The sequence below is a fragment of the Canis lupus genome, chromosome 27, assembly GCF_003254725.2.
Source record: "Canis lupus dingo isolate Sandy chromosome 27, ASM325472v2, whole genome shotgun sequence".
Classification (NCBI taxonomy): Eukaryota; Metazoa; Chordata; class Mammalia; order Carnivora; family Canidae; genus Canis; species Canis lupus.
This window is the reverse complement of record NC_064269.1, coordinates 12937744-12958356: the sequence shown is the minus strand read 5'-3', so window position 1 is coordinate 12958356 and position 20613 is coordinate 12937744. Positions and strand designations below refer to the sequence as shown.

The window sequence follows — 20613 nt, the reverse complement described above, 5'->3', positions numbered from 1 at the left end:
GATTGCTCTGTTCTTCAGAGTTGTGGGCAGGAAAGAGAAGAAGCATGGTAAGCCATTGTTCTACATCATTGTTCTAAAATCAGATAGAACTCCTTTTTCCTGCCCCAGGAGTCCTTCCATTCTTTCATTGTTTTCTCACTTTCCTAATGTTCTTCTTAGTCAAAACAGGCCAGAATATTTTGTCTTTCTTCCACCTTAGATAGAAGGTTCTAAAAAGTATTCCTCTCATGGAATTTTGAATTACACAGTTTACTCAAATTTAATTATGTAGTTTATGCAAAACCTTATAGTGCCAAAATATATATTTTTATATCTTAAGTGATTCCTCTTCCTTAAGAAAATATATGTGTATATATAATCTGAGTGATATTCAAAATATTTAACAACAAACCAGATCCTGTATCTATACTTTTATCTGAGTCTATGTCTATGTGTCTATATGTATGCATTAGTACAAGCTTTCTGTAACTGATCTTCTGTAGGCAAATGTGCATAAGTCATTACCCTGTGGCTATATCATCTCTTTTAAAGATTAATACAATGTAGCTATGACATTTCTTGATTCTGATATAAATATTTATATAAAGTAATACCTTTAAATATTTAATTCCATGAAAACTAATACATGAATTTAAGAAAAGTGAATTCCAGACTTACATGAAACAACCTGCTGATAAAACACTATGTAAACCTGTATCCTATTTCCTTTTGACAATGACTTAACTTGGCATTATTTGAAAAAAATTAATGGTTAAGTGCATTTAATTTTTACTTTTATATTCATCCCTTGGAACAGTGGTGATTCAGATATTTTTCCATTGTATCAAATGCTCAAAAATTAGAATATCTGTTAAACCTTAGAAAATAATTTTATTAAACATTTTTTGACTTACATAAAGTTAAATTTGCCCTGTTGTGCAGGGATTTTACTTGAAAGTCTAGTAGCACAGGCCAGGTTGTTAACAGTGGAGATGGTGACAAGTGGTCAAATTTTAGATTTGTTTTTGGTGGTAGTACCAGGGCCAATTTCACAGTTGTGACATTAGTGCTATCACACAAAATCCTTTGTTCAGAAAAGCCCATGCTTACATTTATGCTATGCTGTTATCATCTTGAAATTATTAGTCTTGTCTTTATTGAGATACAATTGACATATAACATTGTGTAAATTTAAGATGTCTTATGTAATAATTTGATACACATACGTATTTATGAAGTAATGTCCACAATAAAGTTAACAGCTCTATCACTTAAAAAAAAATGTGCTATTGTGCATAGTGGGAAGCTAGAGAAACTTTAAAAACCAAAACTGAAATGAAAATAAAATAAAAGATGTTTGCTTTATGAGAGTGCTCAGAACTCTGTACTTGAAAAAATACAAAGTTTGTTTTGACCTCTGCTCTGTTCATGTTGCTATTCTAAGTACTTTGTGGTAAGTGTGGTACAGATCTCTTCTTAGGAAACAAATTGTGCAACAAAGAGAACGATTTCAAAACAATATATCAGCAAACATTAGGTTACATGATTTATATTTTATAGGTAATTGTCAGAAGCATGTGTTTAGTATTGGACACAGGATTCCAGATATGGTCCTGATCAAACACAATCTTCATAGTGATGTAGTTTTGGAATATAAGTGACTTTTGGTAGGATGAGGTCTGGAACTGAAAACCAAGAAAGAATTCTTGAGATATCTTTGGTACAAAATAGTGGTTTTATTAAAGCACAGGGACAGAACCTATGGGCAGGAAGAACTGCTTCCCCAGGCTTGTGATGGGTGGTTAATGATATACTTGGGAGTTGGAAGAAGTAAGGAAAAGGGAGGTTTGGGGTTTTTTTTAAGCGTTTTTTTTAATGTATTTATTTGAGAGAGAGAGAGAGAGAGAGAGAGAGAGAGAGAATGAGCTTAAGGGCCCGGAGTTGCAGAGGGAGAGGGACAAGCAGACTCTTTGCTGAGTTCAGAGCCAGCAAGGACCCAGAGATCATGACTTCAGCTCAGATGCTTAACTGACTGAGCCACCTAGGTGCTTCTAAAAGGGAGGTTTCAAAAGAACTTTCATATGCTAAAGATGACGTACAAGATACTGAAGGCCTTGCCATTGTCAAGTTAAATGTTGTTTTTCCCTCTAGCAAGGCATTAACATTAATATAGTTGGGAACTTCCTGAGAAATATCACATAATACCCCACTTTGGGGATGGGTTATTTGTGGGATGTCAGCTTGTGCTTTGTCCTCAGCTAGCCTTTAGTTCCCTCATCAACAGGATTTATTTGTATCAGGACACATCTCCCTTCCTTAAAATTTAAGCTCAATGAGAAGAAATATGTGTTTGACATATTATTCTTGGTTATCACTATATTTGCAATACCCAAAAGGGTTTGGCACTAGAATGAGCTAAACAGGGCAGCCTGGGTGACTCAGTGGTTTAGCACCACCTTTGGCTCAGGGCGTGATCCTGGAGACCCAGGATTGAGTGCCACCTCTGGCTCCCTACAGGGGGCCTGCTTTTCCCTCTGCCTGTGTCTCTGCCTCTCTCTCTCTCTCTCTTTCTCTGTCTGTCTCTATCTCTCACAAATAAATAAAATCTTAAAAAAAAAAAAAGAACAAGTTAAATAATCTTCTGTTAAAAGATTTTTATTATTCTTAACATAAATTATTATTCTGTAGTTACTGATGAAATTTTATTGTGCATTCTCTTCACCTGTCTCAAGAGTATTGACCTATATTCAACGTTATCAATTCAGATTTGCGAAATTTTGTGTTTTTTCCTTGCTTGATTTTAAAACTGTGACCTTCCTATTCTTTCCTCTTTTTTTACTTCCTTATTCTATATGAATGTATTTGGAAATTGGTTGTTGATACTACTTTACAGAAGGTAGCAAGAATCTCATGAGCAAAAACACATAATTGCAAACCAAAAGGATTGTAAGATAAATCACTTGACTGATATAGTTGGGCTGAGTTGATCAGTGAAAAGAGATGAGTAGAAAACAACTTGGACATGGGATAATTCCTTTCAAAACTAGTCTAAAAGTAAGGGTTATTGACAGAACCAGCCTCACATTTGAGAGAGTTGCTTGAAAGATTCTCAAGTAGTATAGGCTTTGTATGGTTAGAATGGCACTCCAAGAAGGCAGGAATGGTTATTGTGTCAGGAGAATTTCAAAGACCAGAATTCAATTTTGGATGATTAAGGGAAGAAATGGATCTGTCAGTAGTTTTAATATCTCTGAGAAAATTTGCAATCTCATAAGACAACATATAGTTGAATAATGATTACAGAAAATGCATTTGAGATGGTAATAATCTTTCATAGAGGAAAAAACTAATGGTAATTGTCAACTCCTGTGAAAATTTTAAGAAACAAGCTAAATATGATAAAGTCAATGCTTTGAAAAAGTACTTCACCTCTTCCCACCCAGTCTAATTTCATGAATACTTATAGAAATCACACATTTAACTCCATCTTAACATATAATTTAATTATTATTTCATTTTTTTATTGGTAGAAACATTTAAATTAAATTTATATTCTACTTTTAAGCTATTTTTTTACCTTTCTTTAGCTTTTTAATCAATGTTTACTAAAATTTATGAGAGATTAGAGCAAAATAAGACTTACATACTTCTAATGTTTAATAAGAAAGTATTTTTCGCTTTGTCTACAATATGGAGGAGAGATTTAACAACTTTACATATTATATTTGAAAAATTGATAACATATAAATGAAGGGTTCAATTAAATGGTTTTAATAATATAATATATGTTTCTTTAGGTTGATTTCCTTCTGTAGATCTTAACTTGGGGAAATTTTTAGATATGAAGTATCATTACTTAGAAGTTTGGTTGGTTTAGATTTAGCTCTATAGTTCTTTTCTGGTTATATTTTGAATATAAAATAAGTATATATTTTTACTTACATCTCTGTAATCTGATATCCTGATGAGGGGTTATTACATATGTACATATTTTATGGATAAACCATGGTTAATCTTCATTTTTGTACTGTTTACATTTTACTTAAAGAGCCTTTTCTCTCTATTTAGGTAAAGCATGAATATGCTATATGTCTAGAAATCATTCAGAAACCAAGTATGCAAATATCTAAATTCATGAATTTCACAAAGGACTACAGAAAGAGATGGTCACATGATGTTTGTATTTGTAGGCACCAGCAAATTTTCACAACCCAAGGTTGAGGTTAAACACAAAGAACTAACATAATGGCTATTTAAATGGTATGAAATTGCCTTGGGAGGTATGTCCAAAAGCAAGTAAGTGAGCAAATTTAAGGAAACCTTAGAGATCAATATGAGGCAAAAATGTACTCTACATAGTTACTTTATGAGTCAATTATAGATCTAGATAGATTCTTAATGTTACAAAACAAAAGCTTACTTGATTCATAGTATGTGGCTTATTAATTATCTATTGTAAAGGCTACAAAAGAAACTCTAGTGTATTTGCCTCATTCTACTTAATGAGCTGTAATGTTATTGCAGCCCATCACACTGATATTTCTTTATTATTTTGTTTTATATTTCTATTCTTATGATGAGATTCTATGTTCTTGCAACATTCTAAGACTGGTAAGACTAAGCATTCTTATGATTATGTCAATTATTGGTCATATAAGATTAAAGCCTTTGTAAATATACTAAAAGTCATTGAATCTACTCTTAAGGGTAAATATTGTGGCCTATAAATTATACCACTATAAAGCTGCTTAAAAAAAAAAAAAGATAGAACCAGGACAGGATTTTACTTCCAGACACCAGTGATTTATGACTTGGGATTCTTGGGTCTTTTATTACATACAGTGGTGTCACTTATTTATCCCCCACTTTTATATTTCCCAACTTCAAAAATTTCCAATGAGCTTCCATTCTTTAAAAAAAAAAAAAAAAAAGAAAGAAAGCAAATCTTTGTCTTCCTCCTTTTCTGCTTTTTTCCTAAATTTTAGATAAAATAAAAATAGTCTATACACTCTATTTCTACATCTTTATCCCCCACCCTATTCTAGCCATTCCCTTTACTAATGTATAGAGACTGACTTTGCAGAATTCACTCTTACTCTTGAATTGCCAGCTGAAGTGATTTGTGGATAGTTCTCATATTCCTGAAACTCTGAAGTAGGAGACATTCTTATGAAGCTCTTCATTATAACACCTTTTGTTTTTGGCTTCATGATCCTATTTTTAACTTCTCATGTCTCTTCTTCGATCATACTTTTTCTTTCTCTTTATTTTTTGGCTCACTTCTCCCAGTCCCAGATTGTTCCCACCTATGTTCTCTCATTCTCTTGGCTTTAGCTCTTTTTTTTTTTTTTTTTTTTTTTTTGGCTTTAGCTCTTAAACACTCTATGAAAATGACACCCAAATCCTTAACTCTAGATTTGACCACTCTCTTAGCTTTAGGTACATATTCTCAACTTGTCTTTGGTTTTTCCACCATATGCATCCTTTGAACCTTAAAAATAAGTCATCTTCCTTCTTCCCCCAGACTCTACCTCCCAATCGTAATAATATATTTATATATCTAGTCAGTCATGCTATAATGTTCAGGGTATCTTTAATTCCTATCTCCTTTTTCATTCTCTTTATCTGTTTTTATGGGGGAAAAAAAACTATTCCCAGGACTTAAAAGCAAGGAAATGGCTAATGCTACATATATAGAATAGGAACACAGAATTCCCTCAAGTCCTTAACTCTGTAACATTCCAGATGGCCATCTAGGCACTGAGTTCATTCAGTATAATGTAAAAGAACAAGGTCTTTAGAGTCAACTCAGGATTGGAGCTGTCATATATGACACATTATTGTGAATTACAAAAAGGTTGCTTCTAAAATATATATCCTTTTATTAAAATAAATAGTCATAATACTGACTTTGGAAGACAAAATTTACTGTCACCTGTGGAAAATTTTACAATAAACATACAAACCTATACCATCTATGATATGTTCTAGGGGGTGCATAAATTGCACAGCCAGACATAGTAGCTCTAAGTATAGGACTACATTGTTCATATCCTCGCCTTGTAGTTTAGTAGCTATATAACCTAGGTAATATACCTAATATCTTTAAATTTCATATTCATGACCTATAAAAGGTGACTAGTAACACTATCTCTTTCTAAGAGTTTTTAGCAAGAGTAGGTAAAGAAAAAGTGTATATATATATATATAATTTAATTTAATATATAATAATAAATATGTAATTATATGTACATAATTAGAAACTTCAAATTTACCTATAGATATTCTCAGTCTACTCCTTCAAAGGCACATTTCATTATAAGATGCCCAATTGTGAAATTCTTTCCACTAAAGAGTTGTTGGATTTAACAGCTTGCTATAAGTCATTAAAAATTTTTGTCTTTGAGAATATTTCATTTGAGGACATTTCAAAAGAACTAGAGGAACAGTTGTCCTATTTGTCTAATGACTAAAGGTATAGCCTAGAACTTAATGTTTATGACTGAATGTTGCTGCCAGCTCTTTGGACAAAACAATGAGAAGGCTTTTAGCACACTACAAGAAAATGTCTTGGCTTCATCATTTTTGTGTTATGATCATATTTTATTATTCTCCTATTTCAGGGTCAGCAAACTGGACCATATCCAGTCCATGTACAGTTTTGTAAATCAAGTTTTATTGGGACACAGCCATACACATTCATTTATGTATTGTCTGGACTATTTTCCCAATCTACCAACCAATGGTAGAATTGTGGAGTTGTCACAGAGACCTGTTGGTCCACCAATCATAAGGTATTTACCATCTGGCCCTTTATATATAATGTTTGCTGACCTCTGTCTTTTCAAACTTTTGAAATATTAACTCACTTGAACTTCCATTTTGCTCAATCTACACATAGAAAAAAACAACGATTGTATTGATCTGGAATATGGTGAGCCTTATTTTTTCTTCCAAAACATCTTTTATTAATGAACAGTGGAAAGCTAGTTGCAGTATGCTGCTTTAAACACATAGAGTTCCTTAGGTTTTATTAAAAACAAAAGAAGACAAATGAAAAAATCCTAAGGCAGAACATCTTGTTCCTTTTACCATATATTACTGGCATTATCTAGAAAATGCTTCCTATAAGAAATAAGCTTTTGAACTGATTTTTTTTCCCTGCTTTTGACATTAAAAAGTGATTATGAGGAAAATCCCATTTAATAGTTAGAAGAACCATCTATTTGATGATATATTGAGTAACTTAGTTTGTTGTTGAAAACAAATTTGGATTGGAACTTGGGGAATTCTATTAGTACTTACTTTGTTCATTAAAGCAACTTATCCTTCAGAAAATCTATTTAGTGCTCAAGTTCCCATCTGTTTGTTTTAAATTACTTACTTCATTCTGTGTATTACTTCTCATTCTTTAAAATGAATAAAAATTTCACCCACCTCACCTTTTTTTCACCTGCCACTTAAAACAATTCCAACAAGGAGACTGATAATTTAAAAGCTAGTTTTCTGGTGTTGTTCAGATATATAGATACACCTAAACGTATAATTATTTATAAAGCACAACATTATACATTTAAGAAATTTATTATTTTTTGTCAAGGATTCCAATGTCCTAAATACCAATAAATATACATTGGACTTTAATTATAAGTACATTCTCCAACAGTTTGCCATCACTTAAGACATTTTTATAATGTGTTTTAGACAAGTCATGAAAGTTAAGTTTTTCTGCCATTAACTGTAAAGAGATTAAGAAATACTTTGGGATCCAATATAGTAAACTCTCAAAGTTACGTGAAATGAGAGCAGAAGTGAAATCCCCTTTTAAAAAAAATTGATTTTAAAAAGTATTTGTATGTTGGTAAATTGAACACCAATAAAAAATAAATTAAAATAAATAAATAAATGACCTCTTAATAACTTTTGTCTATAAAATCACAATGGCTAATAAAAAATAGATTTGAGTAACACAAAAAAAATAAATAAATAAAAATAATAAGTATTTCCACTGATACCAAATTAGAGCTACAATTAAAGTACAACAAGATTTATTTTTATACACAAGCATAGTTTAAAGCAATTGTATTCTGGTTTCTGCTCTCTGTCATTGTTATGAGGACTCATTTTAACTGGAAATATGAATCTCCCTAAAATCATTGTAAATATAAGGAGTTTGAAGTTAGAATTTTGTCTGTATTCTTAAAATCTTCTGGATCATATATCTTTCTTCTGAAAAGGCTTCAAACCAAAGAGTAAACTATATTTATCTTCTGTTGTAGACTCAGTCCTGCTTAAAAGGTACCTATTCTAGGAACTATAGTTTATTAGTACAGTGATATGGATGGAAAAAGATGTTTTGCACTCTTATTATAACAGGAACTCTGCTCACCAAAACAAACAGTATATTCAAGTATACTAGAATTTGAAGTAATTGGAAGCCAGTTTGGAGTGTTTATATGCAGTAAGTACAGCCTAATTTGAAAAACATAGTTTGGGGAAAATTAGAAGAAGTTAGAGTTGGACAAGATGATCATGACGAGCCACCTGCTTCACAGTTTGTGTAAGATGAAACTACTGGAAAGACTTGTTGCGTACACATCCCAGTTGGGAAAAGGGATAATAAAATAACTGATTCTAATTTAAATAAAATGTAGAAAAGAGTCTACACATTAGTGTGACCAATTAGTCAACTTCTTTCTCCGCCCCCCCTTTGCTTATTTGTTTTGTCTCTTAAATTCCACATAGAAATAAAATTTTCTTTCTTAAAGAATTTTATGCCAGGATGATAAAAGTCATTTTTCTTTATGAAGATGGTATGACTGATTAATGAATCAAGCTTTGTCTTATACTAGAAAGCAATCATATGCTCACTAGTAAGGTTACCTCTGTTAGTAAGAGCTGTCTCATTCATAAACAACTAAAAGTAGGAGCCAAATACATGAAAATAAGTTGGATGTGAAACAAATTCAAGATCCTTAGAATGTAAATGAGCAACAAAATGAATGGTAATCTTGGGATATAACCAATGACTATATCAGGCCTCTTAAGCCATCTGTGCATGAGCAAGCATTAGGAACAGGTGAACTCACAACTATATCTGCGACAAAAGCCTCTGATGAGACAAAGGGGGGAAATTTTCACATAAGCCACCAGAAGACACACTAAAACTACACTCCTGCACTTGGGTCTCCATCCCATTGTACATTTATCTTGATCATTCAAATTAGAAAATTTAAATCTCAGTTCAGACTGAGCCATTGAATATGGCCCTGTTTGTCTATTGACTATGTGTCAGAGATCCCTGGATAAACTCTCCTTTCCTTTCCTGAGGGTTCCACTGGAAACAAGTATATCCCTCCATGTGTAGGAATAACAGGGAAGTTTGAATCTTATTATTTTGTTATCTTTTATGGAATAAGGGAAGAATTGTCATTGTTATTCCTGCCTCCCATAAAATTTATCATCAGAATTAAGTACTGGCACACAAAAACCTAGAGCTAACATCAACGGGTAAATATAGCAGCATAAAAAGTCATAAATTTAATTATCTCTGTGTGTACACTTTGTCTTCTCAATTGTACTCTATTACAGTCAAATGGATCTTTATTGATTTGTTTAATGCCTATTTACATTTTTGTTTCTGCATCTGATTTCATATTTTCTTAGGAGAAAAGAATAACTTTCCCTTGGAGTGGCAGCATAAATGATCAAACTAAATGAGTTTTGGAAGTCTACTGCTCTCTTTTCTGTTCTCTTTTTTCTACTATTTTTCATTAGTCATCTCATGAGATTAAATATTTTTTTAGCATGCTAAAAATTGGGTGCAATTTTGCTTTGTCACTTTAGAAATTATTAATCCTTGATGTTCAATTTTATGACAAAACATCTTAATTGATTTACTTCTCAAGTCTGCTGTAATTAATAAAATGTGTCTAATTCTTGAGGAAGACATTTATAATGCTTCTGCATGAAAATACTGAATAATAAAAATATGTCTGGAAAACATTTTTTCTCACCATCCCATCACATGTTTTCTTCCCTTAATTAAAAAAAGGGGGGGGGTTCTAGAATGCTAACTCTGCTTTTTTAATTGACTAGAGGAAAGTCAATATTACCTTCCTCCATCTTATTGAATCCAATGAATGTTCTCCAGTCCTCATGATTTGCACTCTGTAACCCTGCACACTCTTAGTCCATCTCCACCCTTCCACAGATCCTTCTTCTTGGCCTCCCTAATGCCATACTCTCTTGGACTTTCCTGGTTTCTTTTTCTGTCTTCAGTCTTCTTTGCTGGTTCATTTTCTGCTGCCCATTTCTTACCTGTCGGCATTCCTCAGGTTTCTGTTGTTCGTTATTAGCCTCTGTTTTCATTTTCCCATTTCTTCTGCCTTCTGAAATGTAGCCCAGACTTTAGCAGCCCAGGCTATATAGACCAACTACTCAGGTTTCCTCATGTGTATTAGTTTGCTATTGCTGTATATCAAATTACCATAAACTTAGGCTTAAGACAATATTCATTTAGTATTTTACAGTTCTATAGGTTAGAAGTCTGGCTGGATTTCATCTGGGTCCTTTGCTTGGGGTCTCAACAGGCTAAAATCAAGCTGTTAGGTAGGACTGAAGTCTCATCTGAGGCTTGAGGTCCTCTTCTAAACTCACTGATTTTGGCAGAATTCAATTTGTTATGATTATAGGACTGAATTCCCCATTTTCTTGATGGCTGTTGGCCAAGAGTTATTCTCATGTCTTAGAAGCTGCTCCCAGTGCTGTGCCATGAGGGCCTCTGCATAGGCCTTTTCACACTTTTAATCTCTGATGTCAAAGAGGGCTCAGTTTCCTTCAAAAGGATCAACTGATTAGGCCAGGCCCACAAAGATCTCCCTTTTGGTTTTGTTTAATTCAAAGTCAACTGATTTGTAACTAAATCATGGGAGTTATATCCCATTCTATTTATAGGTTCTTCCCCACATAGGAGAGGAAATTGTACAAGGTGTGAACACCAAGGGTTGGACAGTTGGAGGCCATCTTAGAATTCCATCTACCATACCTTAGTTCTGCCATTTATTAGTTGTGTGAATTTGGGCAAATTATATAACTTTCTGTGCGGTGTTTTTATCTTTAGGGTGGGATAATAAGCAGAGTTCTCTTTATAGAGTTATTGTGAGAATTAACTGGATTATAACATGTAAAATGCTTAGAACAGTGACTGATACATAGTCTGCAAAAATTCAGTTATCATTATTAATCTATTTTTCTCCCTATAGATACTGCATCCACTCCCATGGCTTCAATGTTATCAGTATTTTATGACTTCCAAATTTATATCTCTAGTCGAGATCTCTAATCTGAACTTTAGATAACTATAATTTCCTGATTTTCCTTAGGAAAATAAGTTCAAGTTCTACTTGAACTTATTAGATATACAAGTGTCTCTACTTGTATATCTAATAAGCAATCTAAGTACAATTTGTCTAAGTCTAAACACATTATTTCACTTGCAGACCTGATCCTGTTTAGTAATTCGTATTGTACTAAGTAGTACCCCTTCATGGATTTCCTTATTCTTCTTGATTTCTTTTTCTTTTCCTACTATGCATTCATTAAAAAAATTTTTTTGGAGTATCTACTGTGTGGCAGAGGATATAATGGTCAGTAAAACATGCAGTGTCTGCCCTCATGTAGCTTACAATGAGGTGAGAGAGACTGATAATAATCTATCTTCCAAAACTTATTAAAACAATTTTATCAGTTTCAGTTTCATTTGCAAATATTCTAGTCAAAGCCACTATCCTTCTTTCCTGAATTAGTGCAATAACTCCTCACCGGATTCTTATATTCACTCTTCCTTCACTATCTTTTCCTTCACTAGAGCTACCCTCTTCAAGGAGCTCTAACTACCTTACTCCTCTGCCTAAATCTTGTAGTAAACTCCTGTAGGTATAATATAAAAACTAACCTTCCTCTAGCCTGCTATGGCTCTGCCTAACCTCACTAGCTTTGTGCACACTTACTTACTGCTCCTTTTCTGTGTTTTATCCTTAATGGCCTTCTTCTTGCTTCTCATCAGTGCCGCATTCCTTCCTGCATCAGTACCTTGTCCCTGCTAGTCCTTCTAAATGGAAACTCTCTCCTCTTTCTGCCCGTCTTTACCTGATAACTCTCAGTTCAAATTTTAGTTCTTTCCTTTATCCCCTCAGACTAATTCAGGATCCCCCTTGCACTCAAAGTACTATAAGCCTTCTTCATGACATTTAATGTGGTATATAGTTATGTATTGATTTGAGTCATTATCTGATTAACATCTGCTGTCATTCTGGGAGAAAGATGTTTGATGAAAGGTCTAAAGGACTAGCTTCATTATATATATATATATATATATATATATATATATATATATATATATTTATATATATTTAAAGATTTTATTTAAAAGTGAAAAGTATTTTATAAACTATAAAACTTAGCATACAATTTTTGTTACTATTATTTTTGTTAACATCACCAAAGTATCAGTTTATCCAAAGCCTGAGCTAGGTTGAATTTAATCCATTTGAGTTTACTCAAATACTTGGTTTCCTTTATGAAATGTTTACATCTAACTGTTTTTTTCCTCTTAAATTTGTGTGTGTATGAGTATTAGCATACTGTCTACTAGTTTGTATACATACATAGCAGATATACATGTACATATACACAGACACGACATAAGTATGGTGGATATACAGGTTTCTCTAAAATAAATTCCAATCCAGATTTTAGTATCATAAAATGGTACCAGTTCAGCAGTTCTTACCCTGTTTTATTTAAAATGTTAATTTTAATTCATTCAGTAATGATGAATAAGAGGATATTTGGTCTATAAATCATCAGTAGGTTTTTGAAACAATATAAAAAGTCAAATCCCTTTAAAGTGTTTACCAATTAATTCTATGAATGTATTTTACAAATATGCTAAAACTTTACAGTAATGGTCAAAACAACAAACACAAATTTGTAGAGGATTAAAATGCAGCTGATTTTTTCGCTGAAAATGTTAAAAATCATAGTTAAAGTAAAAAACATCTTTATCTTCAAGCTAATTGACTACAGTTTCATAATTATTGATTTGTAGATATCCAATTTGGGTCATTTCTGAAGCTGAATTCAGAAAAATCCTAAGGTAAGCTGTTTACTTGGATTATGTGTGTGTATGTCTGTGTGTATGTGTATGTTTTAAAGGATAAAAATAATATAATGATATTGGTTCCACTTTAACTTTTTGTAATATTTCTTAATTAAAAAATATTTCAAAAAAAAGAGAGAGAGAGAAGGAGGCAAACCATAAGAGACTCTTAACCATAGACAGAAAACTGAGGCTTGCTGGAGGGGAAGTGAGTGGGAGATGGGCTAAATGGGAAATGGGTGTTAAAAAGGGTACTTGTGATGAGCCCTGGGTGTTTTTGTAAGTGATGAATCACTAAGTTCTACTCCTGAAACCAATATTATACTATATGTTAACTAATTAGAATTTAAATTAAAAATTTTAAAAATATATCAAAACATGTGATAAATTACTTGATGACTACTTAATAAATGTCCTCTAACTCACCTTTCTGCTAAAACCCATATGAGTAAATCACTGTCCAAATATACAAAACAATTAGAGAACAATTAATACCAAATAGTGTAGTGGTCAATGTTGCTGAGTCAATAGATGTTAGAATGAACTATCAAATGTGGGCTAATGGGGACGTGTCATAGAATTAATAATAATAATAATACTATTTATTTAGCATTATAATGTAGGCACTCTACTAAACACTTTATGAAATGCTTTATTTCATACATTCCTCGTAAGTTCCTGAGGCCAAGGTATTATTATTCTTATTAACTCATTTTATGATGAGAAACTTGAGGCATGTCTAAAGTATGTGATGGTGAGTGGTATGTTTATCAGCTGAGGTCTATCCCATATCAAGTTTTGGTTTTCTACCGCTATATAAACTGCCAAGAGAGTATAAGAGTTAGGCAGCATTTTCTGAAGTTTGGATTGACAGGACAATGAGAAGTGAATTTTTTTGCAGTATGAAGACCACTTAACAAAATTGTGAAAGATGATCTAGATACACACTGTGCTTGAGTGACAAGTTAGAATGAAGGGCATTTGAGGAAAATGTAATAAATATTGTACAGCTGGAGTAGATGGACGTTATGGACCTATTTTGATGGCTAATACTAAGTGATTGTTCCCATTTCATCTCTATTGTCCTCTAGCTGAAAAGTACTAAACTGGATTTTTGCTGTTGTAGCTGAGTACAATAATCGACAATATGTTCAGAGTAACCAGGTAAAAACAATTAAGAATAAAGTGATAGAATTAGGAGGGATCATTGAAAATTATGTAGTCCTTTCAAGGCATGAAATGACAGCCTAATCCTGATAGAGGCAGTGGAAATAGAGAGGCATGCTATTACCAGAAGACATGAAAGCAAACAAATATGACAGGTCTTCATGATACAGTAGGCAAAAGGAATAAAGGGGAAGGAAGAGCAGAATTGGTTTCAAGTTTATTCTTATAGCCAAAAAAAAAAAAAAAAAAAAAGCAAAACTGATGAAAGGGGAAAATTGATAGCAAACTGAAAAAGTTTGGTTTTGCTTTTCTGTACCTGAAAGATCAACGGGGCCCCGCATTCATATCTATTATAGGAAATAGAAAGTTACATGAAGAAAAGAAATGAAGATTCAGTTATAATTTCATTAAATGTATTTTTAGAAAACTTTAGAGTGGGTGATAAGTATGGAAGGATTAGTATCAAAATAGAAGCACATGGGGCTGATATTATTTTATTTTTAATTTTATTTTTAATTTTTTTAGGTTTTTAATTTTAATTCCAATAGTCAATCAATATACAGCATCATGTGTAGTTTCAGGTGTACAATATAGTAATTTAAAAATTCTAAACAGTACTCAGTACTAACCACAGTAAATGTACTCTTAATCTCCATCACCTATTTCACCCATTCCCCACCCCAAACCCCAGTAACCCTTAGCTTGTTCTTTATAGTTAAGAGTCTTTTTCTTTGTTTTTTTCTCTTTCTCTTTTTTTCTGTTGCTTGATTTGTTTCTTAAATTCTGCAAGTGAGTGAAATAATGTACTTGTCTTTCTCTGACTTAATTGCTTAGCATTATACTCTGTAGTTCCATCCCTGTCATTGCAAATGTCAAGATTTTGTTCTTTTTTATGGCTGAATAATATTCCATTATATATTAATATGTAATATATTAATATAAAATATATTAAATTAAGTATATATTTGTACATATTAAATATATAAATATATAATATCATATATGTATATGATGTCTTTATCCATTCATCTATTGATGGACACTTGGGCTGCTCCATAATTTGGGTATTATAAATAATGCTGCAATAAACATAAGGGTGCATGCATCCCTTTGAATTTGTGTTTTTGTATTTTAGGGATAAATGCCCAGTAGTGCTATACTGGACCATAGGGTCGTTCTATTTTTAACTTTTTCGGGAACCTCCAAACTGTTTTACACAGAGATTGCTCCAATTTGTATTTCTACTGACAGTGAATGAGAGCTCCTTTTTTCTCTTTCGAACATTCTTTGGAACACTTGCTATTTCTTGTGTTTTTTATTTTAGTCATTCTGACATGTGCTTTGATTGGTGATATCTCATTATAATTTTGATTTGTATTTCCCTGATGAATACTGTTCAGCATCTTTTCATGTCTGTTGGCCATCTGTATGTCTTCTTTGGAGAAATGTCTGTTTGTGTCTTCTGCCCAGTTTTATATGTTTTACTTATGGTTTTTTGGTGTTGAGTTGGTAAGTTCTTTATGTATTTTGGATACTGACACTTTGTCAGATATGTCATTTGCAAATATCTTCTCCCATTCCATAAGTTGCCTTTTAGTTTTGTTGGCTATTTCCTTCATTGTGCAGAAACTGTTAATTTTGATGTGGTTCCAATAGGTTATTTTTGCTTTAATTTCCCTTGTCTCAGGAGACATGTAGAAAGAAGTTGCTATGACTGATGTCAGGGAAATTACAGCCTGTGCTGTTTTCTAGGATTGTTACAGGTTCAGGTCCTATATTTAGGTCTTCAACCCACTTTGAACTTATTTTTGTTTATGGTGTGAGAAAGTGGTCCAATTTTATTCTTTTACAAATAGCTGCCCAGTTTTCCCAGCACCATTTGTTGAAGGCAATTTGTCCCATTTTATATTTTTTCTTCTTCTAACAAATATTAATTGACCATATAATTATGGGTTTATTTCTGAGTTTTCTTTTCTGTTTATTGATCTATATCTCTTTGTGTTAGTATCATATTGCTTTGCTTACTACAGCTTTGTAATATAACTTAAAGTCTGGAATTGTGATACCTCCAGTGTTTGTGTTTGTCTTCGTTTTTTCAGGATTTCTTTGACTATTCAGGGTCCTTTGTGGTTTTATACACATTTTAGTATTATTTGCTCTAGTTCTGTAAAAAATGCTTTTGTATTTTTGATAAAGATTGCATCAAATCTGTAGGTTGCTTTAAGTTACATAAACATTTTAACAATATTTGCTCTTCCAATCCATAAGCATGGAATGTCTTTCTATTTCTTTGTGTCATTTTCAATTTCTTTAATCGGTGTTTTATAATTTTTAGGATCCAGGTCTTTCACCTCTTTGGTTAAATTTATTTCTTGGTATTTTATTCTTTTTGGTGTAATTGCAGATAGGATTGTTAATTAATCTTAATTTCTCTTTCTGCTGCTTCATTATTAGTGTATAGAGATGCAACAGATTTCTGTACATTGATTTTGTATCTTGTGACTTACTGAACTCATTTATCATCAGTTCTATTAGTTTTTTTGTGGAGTCTTTAGGGTTTTGTAAATATATTATCATGTTTTCTGCAAATAGTGAAAGTTTTACTTCTCCCTTACAAATTTAGATGCCTTTTAGAGGCTGATATTTTAAACATCATTTTCAGTTGAACATTTTAAAAATAAAATATAGTTATATAAGTCTGAAAAATGTATGTGAGATGATGTAACCTGTACAATAGTCCGGCCTTCTATGCCTGACTCTAAACTCTCGAAAGTTTTGTTTGTTTGGGACTTACATCTTTGACAATAGAATCCTGATTTTTTTTTTTTTTAGAAGAAAGTAAATGCAAATTGCTTAAAATTGAACTCTGGAAAAGATTTATTTTAAATGCTGACAATATTGATTTTCTTTTATTGGGTATTATCTTGTTAATAATGCTTCAGGTAAAATACAATTTAAAATCACTTTTATTTCAGATTAAAAACCTCATTCATTGTGTAATACAACATGTGAATTATATGTTAAACAGAGAAAGAAAGAAAGAAAGAAAGAAAGAAAGAAAGAAAGAAAGATAGAAAGAAAGAAAGAAAGAAAAAAGGAAGGAAGCTGTACCTAAAATACAAGTTAATTCATTTGGAGTGATGTCCCACTAAGGCTAGCTTAAAATACTATAATATTTTTATAAGGTATAACAGTTTTTTTCTAGAATTAGAAAAAAAGGACAATTTGAAATGAAATTTACTACAGAATTATAAACTTCTTATATTTTAGCAAATATTTTCCTCATAGATTAAATTTGTCAGATAATTATTCAGTACCCAAATTCAGTTCTAAATTCTGGCCTACCACAGTATTTTATAATAGATATACTTTCTATTTTCAAGATGCTCACAGTTTAGTCTTAAAAATGTGTAAACAAGTTATTTTTGCATAGTATAATTCCTTGCTATAGAAGCACAAGGTATGAGATTACTTCTGGTTCAGTGGATCAGGACTGCTCATAAATTATCAACAAGGAATGTGGATCTTCATAAACCTAAAAGAAGATATACTTTCTAAATTTAGATTTCAGCTTAATTGTGTTTTTGAAAAATGTAAAGTTAGTACAAAGACTAATAGTAGGCTTTGGATTTTAGAATTTGATTCTCACAAGATGTGATTTTTTTTCTTCAAGTTTAGAGAAGAGTTTTCATATGCTATAATCTATTTTTAGCAAATAGGAATTTAAAATGTGAAATGTATTGCTTCTGATTTGCTATTTGCTTTTCTTGACATGAATATCATTAAGAATGTTACTTGTTGGGTGCCTGGCTGGCTCAGTCAATTAAATGTCTGCCTTCAGCTCAGGTCATGATCCCAGGGTCCTGGGATCCCACTGCCCTTGCCTTCCAGGCTTCTCTGCTCAGTGGGAAATCTGCTTCTCCTTCTTGTCCTCCCTCTGCCCCTTCTCCCTGTTCATGATCTCTTTCTCGCTTTTTCTCTCCCTCTCTCAAATAAATAAATAAAATATTTAGAAAAAAAAAAAAAGAATGTTACTTGTTAAATGCATTGTCACGGAGCACAAAGACATTCAGGCACATTAAGAAGTTCATTAGAGGGATGCCTGGGTGGCTCAGTGGTTGAGTGTCTGCCTTGGGCTCAGAGCATGATCCTGGGGTCCTGGGATCCAGTCCCGCATGGGGTTCTCTGTGGGGAGTCTGCTTCTCCTCTGCCTGTGTCTCTGCCTCTCTCTATGTGCCTCTCATGAATAAATAAATGAAATCTTTAAAAAAAAAAGAAGTTTATTAGAAAAGCTATCACTTCGTTAATAGTTTTGCTTAAGGTAATAAAACTTTTCCTATATAGGCAATGAAATGTATTATTTTAATTTATAAAAATAAATTTGGATAGGTTTTAAAAACTATAAAAAGAGTTCCTTTTCTGGCAGTAGTTAAATGAAAAACTCTAAAAATATAACTTTAAAAATGTACTTTTTAAAAAATGCGGGATCCCTGGGTGGCGCAGCGGTTTGGCGCCTGCCTTTGGCCCAGGGCGCGATCCTGGAGACCAGGTATCGAATCCCACGTCGGGCTCCCAGTGCGTGGAGCCTGCTTCTCCCTCTGCCTGTGTCTCTGCCTCTCTTTCTCTCTGTGTGACTATCATAAAAAAAAAAAATAAATAAAAATAAAAAATAAAAAAATAAAAATAAATAAAAAATGCTTCTCTGAGGTGGTAGGAAAATAAAGACTCTAAAGAGAACAAAAACAAATCAAAAACAGCAACTCTGAGAAGTAAGCAAGGCCAAAGCTGGGGACAGAAGGTAAAGCCTAGGGCTAGCCCAAGTTGGAGTCTAATAGAAGAATCTCCCAGAAAACCAGGATCCTTAAGGAAACACTCTAAGATTAAGGCTGTACAAAAAATAAACCTACTACTAAGAAGGTGCACCAAAAAACATGACCATTGGGATGCCTGGGTGGCTCAGCAGTGGAGTGTCTGTCTTTGGTTCCGGGCCTGATCCTGGAGACCCGGGATCGAGTCCCACATCAGGAGCCTGCTTCTCCCTCTGCCTGTGTCTCTGCCTCTCCTCTCTGTCTCTGTCTGTCTGTCTCTCATGAATAAATAAATAAAATCTTTAAAAAAAATGCCTATTTGACTTTGACACTGAGTGAAGTAACACACATTTCCCCTTTGAATTCAGAACTTCTGGCCAGCATTCACTGAGGTTTGGTGGTAGATTTCACTCATATGATCCAACACACTTTATCTGATAATTTAGAGTGGTTCTAGATTCATAGTTCATGGGAGGAAGCAAAAGAAATCATTTGCTGAATCTAATAAATAACAGAAATAATTTGTATGAATCTAAATTCAATGTTTTCAAGATAAATTTTTAGAGAAATTAGTTAATTCGAAAATTACAAAGCTTATAGAATAAAATGGACTTAAAAGAAGGCTGAAAAAATCATGATAGAAAATATAATTTTACAAAGTTCTGTTAAGCTGGAATGTTCAGATTTGGGGCAGGGGAAGAAGTATGTTTAATATTGTATTAATTTTCTACTGTTTCCATGCAGATCACCGCACACTTAGTGTCATAAAACAACAAGATTTATCACCCTGCATTTCTATAGGTCAGTAATTGAGTACTGGCACAAGTGTCACCAGATATAACCAAAGTATAGGCAGGATGGATTTCATTCTGGAGGCTCCAGAGGAAAATTGATTCAGTTTCCTATTAATTTAACTTGTTTGCAGATTTTAATTCCTAGTGGTTGTAGGACTGAGCTCCTTGTTTTGTTGCTGGGTCTAAGTTGAGCATTTCTTCTAGCTTCCAGTTGCCTCCTCATGCCTTGGCATTGGGTTCCCCCCCTTTTCAAAGCCAGCGATCATATATGTTGAGACCTTCTTATATCATATCTCTCTGACTCCTTTCAGTTAAAGTTGACAGGATCTCTGGTTGTAGAAAATTCTCAAGAAATCTGTGGGTCTTCCATGGATGTCACATAATTCACTCCATCAAATGAGAGGTTCACCAACAGATCTTTCTAAGAAAATTTCTTCACTATTTTTGGCGTCTGCAGAGATGGCTGAAGGATCTATGATCACCTCCTTAATCTCTTCAAAGAGTGTTTTTTGCTATTGAATACTCTGATCTTTTGATCTTTCTGAAGAATCTCAGAAAAATAATCTCTTAATTTTAAATAAATATTAAATTCAGAATAATCTCTTAATTTTAGCATGTTTGTGATACATACAGGTAGGCTAAGAATTTACAAAATCATCAAGTCCTGTTTCCTTTTTGTGTAACATCTCCTCCATCAATTTAT

At 32.8% G+C, this 20613-nt stretch overlaps 1 protein-coding gene across 3 annotated transcripts in view; it reads left to right on the top strand.

Annotated features, from left to right (window-relative positions):
• Positions 1-20613, top strand: part of CNTN1 (contactin 1) — a 349178-nt gene that overhangs the window by 72152 nt on the left and 256413 nt on the right. For 2 of the 3 annotated variants that reach the window (XM_025477273.3, XM_025477276.3), the window contains exon 2: positions 13091-13138. The exons of the other annotated variant lie outside the window; for it this stretch is intronic. The gene's annotated coding sequence lies outside the window, so the exon portion shown is untranslated. The remainder of the gene's footprint in view (positions 1-13090; positions 13139-20613) is intronic. 3 annotated transcript variants of the gene reach the window in all.